General features: G+C 38.2%; 1 pseudogene across 1 annotated transcript in view; it reads left to right on the forward strand.

Annotated features, from left to right (window-relative positions):
* The window catches only part of LOC309968329 (RNA/RNP complex-1-interacting phosphatase-like), a 39,418-nt pseudogene that overhangs the window by 19,264 nt on the left and 4,439 nt on the right, over positions 1-15,715 (forward strand). Inside the window, exons 2-3 of the transcript XR_014327202.1 lie at positions 14,292-14,324; positions 15,348-15,423. The product of XR_014327202.1 is annotated as an RNA/RNP complex-1-interacting phosphatase-like (transcript). The remainder of the gene's footprint in view (positions 1-14,291; positions 14,325-15,347; positions 15,424-15,715) is intronic.

A 15,715-nucleotide genomic window follows, 5' to 3' on the forward strand; every position in this document is an offset into this window, starting at 1 on the left:
TTGTGAAATCTAAGAAATTTGCTCCAAATGGAAAAAAAAGCTCATCTTTTTGCCCCCTTCAACACATCTGCATTTTAGCAATAGTAATAGCTACCATGAATTTCAATGAATCTTACATACCAGGTATCATGTTAAGTACAATGCACATATTATCTTCTATAATACTCAGAGCCATCCTTTAATTATTTCTCTCATTTCACAAAGGAAACACCTGAGTTTTGTAGAGATAGAATACATTGTCTCATATCATAGTAAGTAGGCAGCAGAAAACTGAGTCAAACAGAGCAAAAAACTCATTTCTTTACCACTCTTTTATATGACATCTTGCATTTTGGTCCTCTGTTCACCACTAGTACATTTAGAAACTACAACTGAACTGTATTGCTGATTATTTTAGTCATATACAGCAGGTCGACATGATAGTGCCCTGAAATGTAGCAACTGTAGGTACAATTATTGTATGTGAACTTTACAGTTCAGAGATTATAGATGTACTTTTATACATTGAATACTTAAAAACTTCTGTCAGGGTCACTGGCTAGCTCTAAAGGGGAAACCCAAATTAAAGGAAGTGTTAGATTATTTTCTGTCTCTATGCTAGAATGAAGTTCTATGAGGGCAGGGAGTTTATTTTATTAAGAGATCTATTCCTAAATCCTAGAAAAGTTCCTGGCATGAAGATACAACGTTAAACATTGCCAAATATTTGTGGGGAAGTATAAACTTAATATAGAGTTATTTTTCAATGTAATGCTACCTATTTGTATAGATGAACAAATTTTTTGCTCCTATTTGTATAGATGAACAAAACCACAGCAACAAAATACTGCCTTCATAGAGCTCAAATTTCAGTAACTCATAATCATTCCTTCTCATTTCGCTGAGGATCCTTTCAATTTATTCATTTCTAGTGATATTTTAATGGAATTGGTTGATCTCAATAAAGTATAGTCTTAATTATGTTGAGCTCTTAAGAATACAATGGCCACTTCATTTCGTAGTTGTGAATATCTTCACAACAAAAGAGTATTTAACATATTTTAATCCTGGTTGGAATAAATTAAATAAAATGTGCAATACAAAATCATTTACAAAGCTCTTTTAGGAACTAAAATTTTGTTTCCATTTTGGTTTTATTCAGCTAAGAAAGTTAATTTTCTGTTCTAAAGTGCTGTGTGAAACAGGTTATAAATGAACTGAATTTCATAAGCCAAATGAACCTGCAATTCTTGTCCAAGTTTAAATAAAAATGTGGTATATAATACACATGCAATTAAGATAGTGAAATCGTGCAGGGCATATATTATTGGCTCTATATCTAAATACATATATCATACAAAATTGCAATCCAGAGGTACAGTGTACTTATAGGCAGAATTATGTCCCCCCTAAATCCACACATTGATGTCCTAACATCCAATGTGCCTGCATTTGGAACTAGGGACTTTACGGAGGTAATTAAGGTTAAATGAGATCATAAGGATGGGGCCCTAATCCAATAAGACTGGTGTTCTTATTAGAAGAAAAGAAACCAAATAAAAGGTCATATGAAGACACAGAAGGCAGGAAGCCAAGGAGAGAGGTCTCAGGGAGAAGCCAAACTTGCCATCACCTTGACCTCTAGCCTCCAGAACTGTGAGAAAATACATTTCTGTTGTTTAAGTCATCCACTCTGTGGCATTTTGTTATGACATCCCTAGTTGCCTAATACCACTGCCTAAATCCGAAAGACACAAGGAAAAAATCCCCTAAGGAAAACTTGATAGTGCGTGTAGAAAGCTTTTTTCATATATTTAATAGTTTTAGGGTTTATGCGTGCATGTGTATGTGTGCGTGTGCTTGAAAATACAGCTCATGCAATATATACATTTATATGTATATACACACACATATACCCCAAGCAACTTAAAATCGGCAATATGTACGTTTTATTTTGTATATTTAAGAATGAATAGATATTACTTTATAGGTGTTATACAAATAAGCCAAAGATGTCCCCTGTTTACTGTGGCCCCCATGTTTTTACTTCATCACAGCAGTCTAGACTGTTAGCTCAAAAGCCTACTGGTGCTAAACTCAAATTCTTACACATCCAATTGCTTTAAATACAGCCCCAATAGGCCTATTTTTAGTCATTTAGAAGCCAGTCTTCTCTGCAAACCCCAAGAAACTGCACCCAACATCTACTAGCCATAAATAAGGTAAACCATGGCCCTTTAAAGATCCCAAGTCCCTGCTGGTTTTGAAAGCTCTCTGACCCAGGCACCACCTAGATACTTAAGCCTCCTCTCCAGCTCTCTTCCCCAGTCATTTATTTGTCCTCTTCCCTTTATGGATGGTGGACCTAGGCTGATGTGTCTAAGAGGTCTCCTGCTGTGAGGGATCTCCCCTCACATGCATCCTGTCCAAGTGCTGCCCACAATGCAGCTCCTTGTGTGCTACTGCCACCCCCTAGCATATGTCTTGTCCTTGATTAGCCACCCAAATCCTTTAATTCAATGCAATGGGTATGAGTATCTTAAATATGGATAGGCTTGTAGTCAAACTTAGAAATACATATGAATCAAATAGAAAGCAAACATTTATTAGAAGTGGCAAAGCTCTTATAAAGTACAACTATCTCATAAGGGTGTTGGGAGGAGTAATTAATGTAAAATAGTTAGAATAAAGCTCGAAACACAGCAAGTACCTAATGATATTAAGCAAATATTAATAATCTTGTCAATCTAGACTCAAAAATGTGGATCTAATTTATTCATCTTTTTTTGCTCTGCTAACTTTTTATTATCATTTTATAACTTATTCAGCAAACATATTTGAGTACTTTCATTGTGCCAGGTCATTACATGGTAGGAATTTTCCATAATTGTTCCTCTTAATTTAAATAGAGTATTTCACATGGAACTTTTTTATTATATAAAGAGAATTTCCTATCCAGATTAGTCAATTTTAATCATAAATCATTTAAGAGATTGTTCTATAATCACTGAAAAAAGCTGACTAAATACATGTAGATTAAATGAGTTTAAAGTCATTAAAGTTATAATGTAAGAGAAGATGATTCTAGGACAACTTATAAAAGCCTATGCTTTCCTTCCATATTATTTCCTTTTGTGATCATGTTTACTATTTCCTTTGGGTTTGAGGTTTCTAGGGTACTGAATACACTGGTTTCTTTGATTCTTCAATTTTTATCAAAACTTATCTATTATGTCTATTTATCTATAATGTATTAAAAAACATCAAACCCAAAATGTATAAGAATTTTCATATGTTTAATTTCTTTGGAAATGAGAGTCAATGTAAAAGACACATGGATTCCAAGTTGTGTCAGCACCTTGTGTCCAGGAATGTGTTAAACTTTATCTCAATTAACAGAGATGTTTATTAAAAAATTAATAGCAGTTAACACTGCTGTATGATATATCAGAGAGTTGTTAAAAGAGTAAATTCTAAGAGTTCTTATCACAATGAGAATATGTTTTTCATATTTCTTTTCTTTTTATTGTAGCTATATGAGATGATGGATATCAGCTGAAACCACTGTGATAATCATTTCAGAATACATGTAACTCAGACCATCATGCTGTGTGCCTTAAACTTATACAGTAATATATGTCAATTATTTCTTAATAAAACTCGAAAAGAAAATAAGCGGTGGTTTTAAAAATTTACCAAAGTGAAATTTACTAATGGGAAACTAGAACAGCAAAATAATGAAATAAAAGTTCCCACATGGCAGTGTGAATTTTCTCTTTGCTACCTCTCTTCAAATATCAATATTTAAGCCTTTGAAGAGAAGCTTTATAAACAACTTAAGTGTGTTTAAAAACATAGAATTATTGTGGTAGAAAGTCCTTTATATTTTGATTACATCATGTTCAGACTGAAAAACCAATAATTAAAGATTAGATAATTAGGAGCTTAAAAATCTTCAGGTTTGGGGGCTTTTACTGAATTGCAATGCTTAAAAAGGAAGTTTGCAAGTAAGAAGATGCTGAAGTGTACCAGTATGAAAGTAAAGTAAGGAACAATCTATGTGACCTTGAACTTGGTGACACATTTTTAGACGCAATACCAAAAGCACATTCCATGAAAGAAAAGCTTGGTAGTTTGGATTTTTAAAATTAAAAATTTCTAACCTCTGAAGTAAACTTTTAGGGGAATAGAAAGACAAGCCATAGATTGGGATAAGCTATTTGGAAAACCCATGTCTGATAAAGGTATTGTATGCAAAATACAGAAAGAAATTTTAAAACTCAACAATAAAAAAAAAATTAAGGCAAAATATCTGGATACCTCACCAAAAAGGACATACAGATGGCAAATAAACGGGAATATGCCAAAAATTATTTGTCATTAGGGAACTGCAAATTAAAACAACAAAGAGGTATCACTACACAACCATTAGAAAGATTTTAAATCCAAAATTTTAACAATACCAATTGCTGACATGGATGCAGAGCAACAGGAACTCTCATTCACTGACGGCGAGAATGCAAAAGGTTCAGCCACTTTGGAAGACAGTTGGCAATTGCTTACAAAGCTAAACATACTCTTACCACACAATCCAGCAGCCATGCTCCTAGATGTTTACTCAACTTATTTTAAAACATATTCACAAAACCCCTGCAGACTTCAGGTTTTTGATTTACATGAAAGAAGCTTGGAAGTCACCACTCTGTCCTAACAACCAGTAAAACGCTGAACAGACTGGAAAATCAACAACTCTTCTTGAATTCATAACAGAGGGGGAGGACACAGTGCAAACTGCTGTCTCCAGTACTGGAAAGTCAGACAAGTGAATACAGAGAGTCATGGCTCACCTGAGCAGAGTCTGGCGGGCAGAAACTGCCAAGGGAACCAGTGCCGGAGCAGGAAAACCTGAACTGGAATTGTCTAATTGCTGGAGGCTCAGTGTGGACAATCCTGACGTTTAAAAACTCCAGGGGAGCCCAGTCATAGTGGGGCTCCCACACTTTAGTGAGTTTTACCTCCAGGAGCTCAGCTGGATTCTCACAGTAAGTGTCAGAGAAAAATCCCCTTGTGCTGTCAGCAGCAGGAAGGGAAGAGGAACCATTTTGAAATATGCTAGTGAGCAGGCTGTTCTACTTAACAAGGCCAGCGCTCAGGAGAAATTAATTAACCGGAGTCTAATTGGCTGCGATATTAGCAGAGCCTAGCTCACCTGGGAGAAGGGAAATACCCAACTCTAGTCAGCTGTAGCCTTCCACATAGGAGAGGGGGAATACACAGCTCTAGCCCACTTGAGCCATCCTCATTCACCTAAGGAGAGAGACAAAAACTGAAAAACACTCGTGAAGTTCCAGAGGCACTGGCCCACTAAACAACTGAGAGCTAGTTATTAGAGATTACAGAATTATAGAACACTTCCCCTCCCCCCACACCTTACCACCACATTACTAATGGCCTGGTTACAGCAGTTCTTTGTTCAAATCTGGCTGTCAAGAAAAATTACAAGGCATAGTAAAAGGCAAAGAAAACACAAGAGATAGAAGGAACCACACATCACAGGGATTGGGAATGATCATACCAGGATTTTGAAAGAACTATAATTAATATGTTAAGAGCTCTAATGGATAAACAGCATGCAAAAACAGATGGATAATGTCAGCAGAGATGGAAATCCTAAGAAAGAACCCAAAAGAAACACTAGAAATGCAAAACACTGCAACAGAGATGGGAAGAAAGCCTTTGATGGGATTATTGGTAGACTAGACATGACAGAAGAAAGAATCTCTAGAATATCCAAGGTCTGTGGGACAGCTACAAAAGGTGTAACATACACATATAAGAATACCACAAGGAGACAATAGAAAATAACAGAAGAAATATTTTAAACAATAATGACTGAGAATTTCCCCCAAATTAGTGTCAGTCACCAAATCACAGATCCAGGAAGCTCAGAGAACATCCAACAGAATAAATATCAAAAGATTACATGTAGGCGTATCATTTTCAAACTATAGAAAATCAAAGATAAAGATCCTAAAAGACACCTTCATGCAAATATTTGTAGCAGCTTTACTCATAATTGTCAAAAATCAGAAGCAACCAAGTTCTCCTTTTAACAGGTGTGAATAAACAGTTGTGGTACATCCCAACAATGAGATGTCATTCCATGAGAAAAAGAAATGCGGTACCAAACATGAAAAGATATGGATAAATTATAAATGCATATTGCTAAGTGAAAGGAGCCAGTCTGAAAAGAATCATGAAAAATTGTATGACACTCTGGAAAAGGCAAATCTATAGAGATAATTTTAAAAAGTCAGTGGTTGCCAGGTGTTTGGAGACTGAGAAGTGTTAAATAGGTGAAGTACAGAGGATTGTTTAGGGTAGTGAAACTACCCTGTATGATACTGTAGTGGTGGATACATGATACTGTGCATCTGTTAAAACCCACAGAAATTTACAGCACGAAGAGTGAACCTTAATATACATAATTTAAAAAAAACATTCATTTAGATATTCTGGAGAATCCACAATGGAACACAGAATGTGACAAAACATCTAACTGTATTACAAGTATGAAATAACTTCACTTAAGAAGTTTTGGGGAAAATGGTGTTGACCTAAGTAACTGGAACTGAGTGGAGGCTGTAAAATGAAAGCCAAAGTAAACTATATAAAAGCACTGTAAAAAATTAATGAACAGACACTTTGCTAAGAAAAAATAACTCAGATAATATATTTACTTGAATTAAAGCATAACATCATTGATATTCCCAGTCTCTGACTAAATTGGCACTGAATGACTCACCCTGGATTGTCACATCTGTTGCTTTTGAAGTCTGTGAAACACCAGTGTCTCAAGCACATGTTTAAGGCTTTACTTGAGATTTCACATACACTGATCTCAGGGACAAATTTACCTAAAATGGGATTTTAAAAATGTATAAATGTATTAAAGCCATGTGGGATCTTTACTTTGGTGCTGCCTGCACTCAAGTTGCAGATTCCCTTAAGACTCTAAACGTACACTTAACACAGCTGTTGGGTTCAAGCAGACGTGTTGGTTGCAGAAGTTCAGAGACGAGAGAAGTTGAAGAAACCTGCAGAGATTTCTTGGAACCCAGCTCCTATTCACTAAAACCAATGACAAATGTAAAGCAAATAGGAGGTGACAAAGGTTGCAAAGACATTCAGTGTTTATGTTTTCTCTAGTGTATGCTGATTGCCAGGAGTCCGTTCCCTCTGTCATCCATTCCCCAATACGGCATGAGTTAGAAATTTTATCAGTAAATGTTTTCACTCTCAATATTCAACCTGTTCTAGTAGACCGTTGAAGACAGTTTTTAGATTCACAGCTTGTCATCATTTGTCTATACCTGTGGCAAGGAATATGGAATAAGATGCTCTCAGCGCTGTTTGCACATTAAACTAAGGTGACAAATGCTGTGTATCAGAATGATCAGGTACATAAAATTCAGAGACCCAACTGGCATGCTGTAGATATTTGGATTTTATTTTTAAAATGTTCATGATAAAGGGTTATAAGTTCAATATTATAAAGTCAAGTATACATTATAATGAAATGAACTACATGAATTAGCAATATGCACAATACAACTTATTCTTTGATCCTGATTTTTAGAATTCATGTTATGTTTATCAATTTATACATTAGAGTTTTTCTACTTAAATACAGTTAAACAGAGCTATAATAAAAAAGCATGATGTTTTGTAATTGGGATGAGCTTTCTCAATAGGCAGAGGGAAGGAATGTGACTGACATCTTTATTTTCTTCTGTGTGTAAAGGAAAATCACTTTATTTTGACATGCCTCAGTATTAAAATCAGCATTATAAAATATTCATTGTAATCTCTAATTTTCATACTGATAGTCAAGATTTAACAGAAGTTATAAAAATTGCACTGATATAGATTTATGGTACTCCAAATAAACATCAAATATGGGCTGTGAGCTAAAAGAGCCTATGTCATACTGCTTAGGTCAGCTTCAGAAAGACATAGATTTCCAGAATTCTTCAGCACTATAAAATATGCATTGTAATCCCTAATTACAAAGCAGATACAAGTCTGTCGATGCCCTTTCACATAAAACTCCTTTAATCACTGCTTCAGATATTGGCAAATCATGATTTACAATTAATGAAAATTTAAAATTACACAATTATTAATCAAATAGTGTACTATCAAGCAGGATGGATTAAATTATGATGTGATAATTTACAATCACAAAATCTCACTGGATTAACACAGTCACAATTTATTTCTTGCCAATTAAGCATATCTATTGTGGTACTGCTGGGGCTTTCTGCTTATAACTGTCACTCAGGAATCTAGGGTGATACAGACTCATTCTGGACACGTAATTCTACAACCACTGCAGTAGGCAAAAGGTTAGATGGCAAGTTGCACCTGTATTTCAATTTTTCCAATTGGAAATCCATATAATACTCTGTTCACATTTCACTGGCCAAAGCAAATCACATGGCAATTCTTAATTTAAAGATAATGGAAGAGGAATAAACCTGGGATGATTCCAACACCAATCATAAGTGCTGCAATTATTGAGGAGGCCTCCCAGTGCACTTCACAGGCATACCTATGTTAAATTTATTCTAGCCATTAGCTTCAGCTGAGTGCCCAAAGAAAAGCTGGAGCTCTTGGCAATCAAACTACTACATGGTAAAGATTACAGTCAGCAAATTACCCAGGGCTGGCCCATGACTGTTCCTGTAGGTAAAGTTTTCTTGGAATCAGCCATGCCCACTCCTTTATGTATTGTTTATGGCTGCCTTTATACAACAACAGAAGAATTATGTAGTTACAAAAAACTCTGTATGGTCTGAAAAGTCTAAAATATTTACACTTTGGAGTTTTAAAGAAAAATTTGCTGGCTACCAGTGTAAGTGCATACATGACAGATGATAAAGATTTTATTTTTGTTTCTTCCTCATTTTTTCTTTCAGTAGTGCTTGTTTCTGATGTAATACTGTACATGTGAAAATTCAAGGAGGTCCCCACAGGAGTCTACATTATTGATTAATGAATGTGAAAAGCATCAATCCATATTTACCACCAGAAATTACTGAGAAAGGTTGAGTTTGTAACTGTGAAAGGATAAATATGAAGTTATGCATGCCTTTTGGTAAACACAGTATTTTAATATATCTTTTGTGTATTTTTAATTAAAAAATATTTCATTAATAGTTACTTTTTCATTTTTTTCTATTGTGGCAAAATCCACAATTCTTATCACTTCAGCTCTGTGGCATTAAGCGTACCCACATTGCTGTGCAACCATCACCACCATCCATCTCTAGAACCTCTCCATGCTCCCCAACTGAAATTCTATACCCGTTAGATACCAACTCCCAATTTCCTCCTCCCCACAGCCCCAAGTAACAGTATCTGTCTCCATGAACCTAAGCACCCTAACTATTCCCACACAAGTGGGATGTTGCAACATTTATCCTTCTGTGACTGGCCTACTTCTAGCATAACATCTTCAAGGTTCATCCTTGCTGTAGCACATGCCAGGATTTCCTTCTCTTTCAAGTCTGAACAATAGTCAACAGTATGCATAAACTACATTCTGTTTATCCTTTCTTCCTTGGATAGACACCTAGGTTACCCCCACCTCCTGGCTGCTGTTAAAAATGCTGCCAGAACATAGGTGTACAAGTGGCTGTTCAAGTCCCTACTCCAACCTCTTTTGGGTATATACCCAGAAGTGGAACTGCTGGATGACATGGCAATCGGTGTACAATTTTTGAGGGCTAGACAGTCCTCCAGAGCCACTGCACCATTTCATATTCCCATCAGCAAAGCACAAAGACTCCAATTTCTGCATACCTTTCCCAACACCTGCCATTGTGTTTTGTTTCAACAACAGCCATCCCAAGTGTGTGAGGTGACATGCCATCCTGCTCTCAGTCTGAATTTCCCTAAAGATTAATGATATTTAATATCCTCTCATATGCTCATGCACTACCCATACATCCTCTTTGGAGAAATGTCCACTCAATTCCCTTATATTTAATTGGACTGCCCTGTCTTTTTATTGCTGAGGTGTAAGACATCTTTTGGTATTCTGGGTATCAATCCCTTATGCAGTATATGATTTGCAAATATTTTCTCCCATTCTGTAGATTACATCTTCACTCTGTTGATAGTGTCCTTGGATGCACAAAAGTTTTAAATTTTGATGAAGTCCAACTTATCTATTTTTTCTCTTGGTGCCTGAGCTTTCGGTGTCATATCCAATAAAGCATGATCAAATCCAATGTCATGAAATTTTACCATGTTTTCTTCTAAGAGTTTGATAGTTTTAGCTTTTACATTTAGGTCTTTGATCCATTTTCAGTTAACTTTTATACATGTTAAGAGCATAACTTCCTTTCTTAATGCATGTAGATCATCTACTTCTCCCAAAACCACTTGTTGAAAAGATGTTTCTTTCCCCATTGAATAGTCTTGGCATCCTTGTTAAAAACCAGTTGACTACTTCAGGTCCCTTTAAATTCCATGTTAACATTAGGATGGGTTTTTCTATTTCTGCAAAAAAAAAAAATCATTGTGATTTTAATCGGTATTGCATTGAATCTGTAGTTTACTCTGGGTAGTGTTGACATTTTAGCAATATTGAATATCCCAATCAATGAATATGGGACATCTCGCCATTTATTTGTGTCTTTTTGAAATTTGTTTCTTTAATTTCAGTGTAAATATTTTTTCTAGTTGGTTAAGTTTATTCCTAAGTATTTTATTCTTTTTGACGCTATTGTAAATTGAATGGTTTTCTTAATTTCCTTTTTGATTGTTCATCGTTAGCATACAGAAATGCAACTAATTTTCGTTATTGATTTTGTATCCTATAACTTTGCTGAGTTCATTTATTAGTTCTGTTTTTTCTCTTTTTGGGGGTGTAATTGTTTTGGTTTTCTACATATAATGTCATGTCATCTGTGAACAGAGATAAGATTAATTCTTCCTTTCTGATTTGGAACGTTTAACTTTCTTTTTCTTGTCTAACTGCCCAGGTTGACTTCCAGGACTATGTTGAATATAAGTGTTGAAAAAGAACATTCTTGTTTTGTTCTTGACATTAAGAGAAAACGTTTTCAATCTTTTATCATTGAGTATGAAGTTAGCTATGAGTTTTTCATATACGGCCTTTATTATGTTGAGGTGATTTTCTTCTATTCCTAGTTTTTAGAGTGTCTTTATCATGAAATGTGTTAAATTTTGTCAAATGCTCTTCCTTAATCCATTGAGATGATCATGTGTTTTGTTCTGGCTTGGTTTGTTTTTTCTGCTAATGTGATGTATGAATATTACATTGATTGATTTTCATATGCTGAACCACCCTTGCATTCCAGGAATAAATCCCACTTGGTCATGGTCTAAGTAAACAGAATGTTTATGGGGAAATTTAACAAATATTTTTAAATTATAAAAATTTTCAAATATTTACAAAAGAAGAAAGGTCAATAAATCTTATGAATTCATCATCTAGCTTAAAAAAAACCATGTTTTAAATCTATCCCCTAATATTTGTTCTTTAAACCAAACAACTTTAAAGTTAATATGAATCTCAAAAATAGTAATAAAAATATTTCTTACATAAACACAATCACATTAGCACTTGTTACAAATTTAATTATTTATTAATGTCATGTAATAATATTCAATTCATAATCCATTTCCTTTACCTTCTAAAAAATGTATTTTCACAGTTTTTGATCACATCAGAATTTTAAAAAATCACACAAAATCCTCCAATTTAATTTTTTTCAATTCTATTAAAATTTTAAAGAAATATAGGCAATTATTCTATAGTACACTCCAAATTTTGGATTTTATTGATTGCTTCCTTATGAGGTAGTTTAACTTTTCCCCTGTTCTCCATATTTTCTCAGTATTTTAGTTAGATATAAAGGTTTGAATATATTAAACTTCAAAATTTTTGTCAAGAATACTGTGTAGGGCTTCCCTGGTGGCGCAGTGGTTGAGAATCTGCCTGCCAATGCAGGGGACACGGGTTCAAGCCCTGGTCTGGGAAGATCCCACATGCTGCGGAGCAACTAGGCCCGTGAGCCACAACTACTGAGCCTGCATGTCTAGAGCCTGTGCTCCACAACAAGAGAGGCGGTGACAGTGAGAGGCGCACACACCGCGATGAAGAGTGGCCCCTGCTTGCCGCAACTGGAGAAAGCCCTCGCACAGAAACGAAGACTCAACACAGCCAAAAATAAATAAATAAATAAATTTTTTTTTAAAAAAAGAATACTGTGTACATAATTTTGGGTGATTCAATTGTATAACATGGAGAAGCATAGTATGTTTGTTTGTCTCAGGACTAGTGATTCTAATCAGGAATAAGTCTAGATTAGTTAAGGCCTGAAACTTTTACAATTTGAAGTCTCTTCTTTAACAAAAAGGCTACAGAATTACAAAAAAAGTGACAAATGTAAAAGTTTAGTTAGAATAGTAAAGAAATTACAGACACAAAAATTAAAATTCATAAAACCTAACTAATTTCTTCAAACATCATGCACTGTTCTGGCCCCTCCCAGAGCTTGGAAGTGACATATGCAAATAAGGGAACCTGAAGCTGAAGCTTAATTACCTACATGGTAACCTGCTTCTGATACTAAGATTGATTACTGCATTCCAGTCATGACATAACTCCTTCTTTATAATTCTTCCCATTAGAATTCCACCTTAGTACAATGGTAACAGCCATCATGACTGTTGCCTAAATCCATTATTTCAATATAGATTGCAAAAAGTTATTTAAATTTGATCATTTCTTCTCCATTTTTGAGATAGAATTCATTTTTAAGAACAGTGACCCTCAGAGCTATTTGACTATCTAAAATACAGTTCCTACCATAAAGATAGTAAAATGTGTATTTCCTTACCATTATCTCTTTTGAGAGTAATGAGTTGATGTTTAAGCAAACTCTAATGATTTTATCATTTTGATATGTTACTTTTTTCTTCTTTTTATCACTATCTCTATGAAACAGCATGTTCACCTTTATAATATGTATACTGTATATATACACATACATACATGTATACAATATATACACACAAATATATAGGCTTGTATGTATACTGTATATAGTACTTACACATATACTACAAACGCATGCACATATAAACATATGTGTATACATATATATAATATGTATACACACATATACAAATTAATAGGCTTGTATATATTCAATATTTTTACATATATAGTTTTGTTTTAAGGAGTTGACTCATGTGACCGTGAGGCAGGCAAGTCAGGGCAGGACTCTGGGCTGGAGACACAGGGAAGAGCTGATGTCCCAAGTCCATTGGAGGAACACTTCCCTCTTTCTAGGGCACCTCATTTTTCTCTCCAGTCCTTCAACTGATGGACGAGGCCCACCCACGCCGCGGCATTGACAATCTCCTTTACGCAAAGTGCACCCATTTCAGTGTTAATCTCTTCTGAAAAATACCTTCCTGGCCACATCTGGAATAATGTTTGTGGTTGCCGAGGCCCCACGCAGTGGGCACATGAGATTAACCATCCCCGTGGCGATGATGACACTTTATTTTCTCCCTTGACCATTGTCACTACTATTCCAATTAAAATGGCAGTGCTATGAGGGCAGGGCATTTCCTTTTTTGCCAGTACTGAGCGTCCGCAGTCTGGTGCCTAGCATAGGCTAAATACACGGCATTTTTGTGAACAGAAGCCGGGATTCCACCTGTTATATTTAATAGGAATTATAGTCTTATTATTGGGGGGGGTGGGGGGGGTGGTCAGGGTACGTCGAGGTCGGGAGTCGAACCCGCCACCACTGGCCCTGAGAGGTTTTCCCGGGTCCCCACTTCGGGCCGGTGGGTGTGGCCAGGGGCAGCCGGTGACGTCGTACGTGCGTGCGTACGTGCGTGCGTGGTAGCGTGCGTGCGTGAGAGCGTGAGAGTCCCTGGCGGGCCGCGCGCCAGGAGTGTATCAGCCCGGCCCCCAGCTCATTGTGCTCGCCTCACGCTGGCCCGAGTTCGCAGCTAGCACTGGAGGCCCCGGGCCGGTGACCACAAAGCGGGAGCCGGGGGCCGGACGGGAGCGCGGAGGCGGCCCTGAGGCCCAGGCCAGGCCCCTCCTCTCAGCCTCCCGCCTGCCCGTGTGCCCCGCCCCCGCCGGCGGCGCCGCGCCCCTCCCCTAAGCGCTAGACTAGCGCGGTGCGGGGACCGCGCGTGAAGACATGAGGGAGAAGCTGGAGCTGAGGTTGGAGTCGCTCTTGGGGACCGAGCCCGCCGTCTGCCCGTGGCCGCTGCCGGTCTACGTAAGTGCCGCCCGTCCCCTCCTCCCGGACCCCCGCCCCTCTTCCCCCACGGCGCACGTTGAGCCCACCGAGAAACGGAGCGACTCGAGTCGCCAGATCCTCTTTGGAGGCCCCTTCCCGCCCCGCCGTGGTTCTCCGCGGCCGTTTCCAGCCCCCGCGCGCAGGGTGGGCAGAGGGGAGCCGGCGCCGGCCGGGGGGCACAGACGCGGCCGCGGGGACCCCGCGCTTCCGAGGGGCGCCCGAGCCGGTCTGCGGTTGGCTCTGCAGGGCTGGGGACCCCGGTGCCCCCGGGCCTGGACTGCCGGCGGGCTTGCCCTTCTGTACTTTAGGATCTGACATGTAGGGTTTCTTTTTCCTGGTAGTGTATTCTTAGCGCTGTCAACGTGCTTAGTTGTTTTTTTTTTTTTATTTTTCAGGGCACCCTTTCCTCCCTCACTCCAGTTTTTTTTTGTTTCTGTTTTGTTTTGTTTTAGTTAAGCATTTTGTTCCTCTGATCTTGAGTGGGTGGGCTGGCAGGACACTTGGAGAGGAGGCGTTCTGTCCCCTGACCTTGAGTGGCCTTTGGAAAATGACAGGCCAGACGGAAATGTACACAGGCGTCCGGTGATTCCAGAAATGCAGGGTGTCCGGCTAGGTGGGCGCTCGGCCTCTCGTCCCCCGTGGCGGCGTGGTGCGCGTGTTCCTTGTCTCAGGGTTTACGCTTGGGCCCCGCAGCCCACCTTCCGGAGGGAAAGCGCAGCGGGCGCCTTGGGCCGGCGCCTTTGGGGCGCCCTTTCGTGCGCTCGGCTTGCGGGGGACCGGCCTCCAGGCGACCCGGCGGGGAAGCCCGCGCGACCCGGCCTTCGCGCGGGCTCCGTGTGTGTCAGTGTGTGGAAAGTGTGTCGCGGCCGGGGTCGGGGTCGGGACGCTGGGACCGCCCGGGAGCCGATGTACAGGGATATGATTTCCATTTTCAAGGCGCATTCATTCCATGCAGGGAGACAGCCTAACATAAAATTTGCTTAACAAAAAATATATTAACAGGTGGAAAGACTATCTCCCAGTTGAACAGCGGATGCCTGGGACTCGTTTCATTGCTTTCAAAGTTCCTTTAAAAAAGGTGAGCAAAAGTTAATACCGTATTCTTCCAGAAATCTGAATTCACCATATAGAGCCCTGGCTCTCAACCCCGTCGTACTCCATTTTCCCTTTTTATAGCAAATGCTTTTTAATACCTCTTTTACTATCCAGAAATGGGATTCATAGACAAATACAACCAACTTTTGTACTTAATTAAAAAACAAAAAAAAAACAATGCAATGCCCTAACTATAAATAAAGAATAAAGTAATTTATAAGAAAGTAATATGTGTCTCAGTATGTAAATGTTTGGGGATGACTATACTAGAAATA

This window comes from Leucopleurus acutus (assembly GCF_964270905.1).
Source record: "Leucopleurus acutus genome assembly, chromosome: 11".
Taxonomy (NCBI): domain Eukaryota; kingdom Metazoa; phylum Chordata; class Mammalia; order Artiodactyla; family Delphinidae; genus Leucopleurus; species Leucopleurus acutus.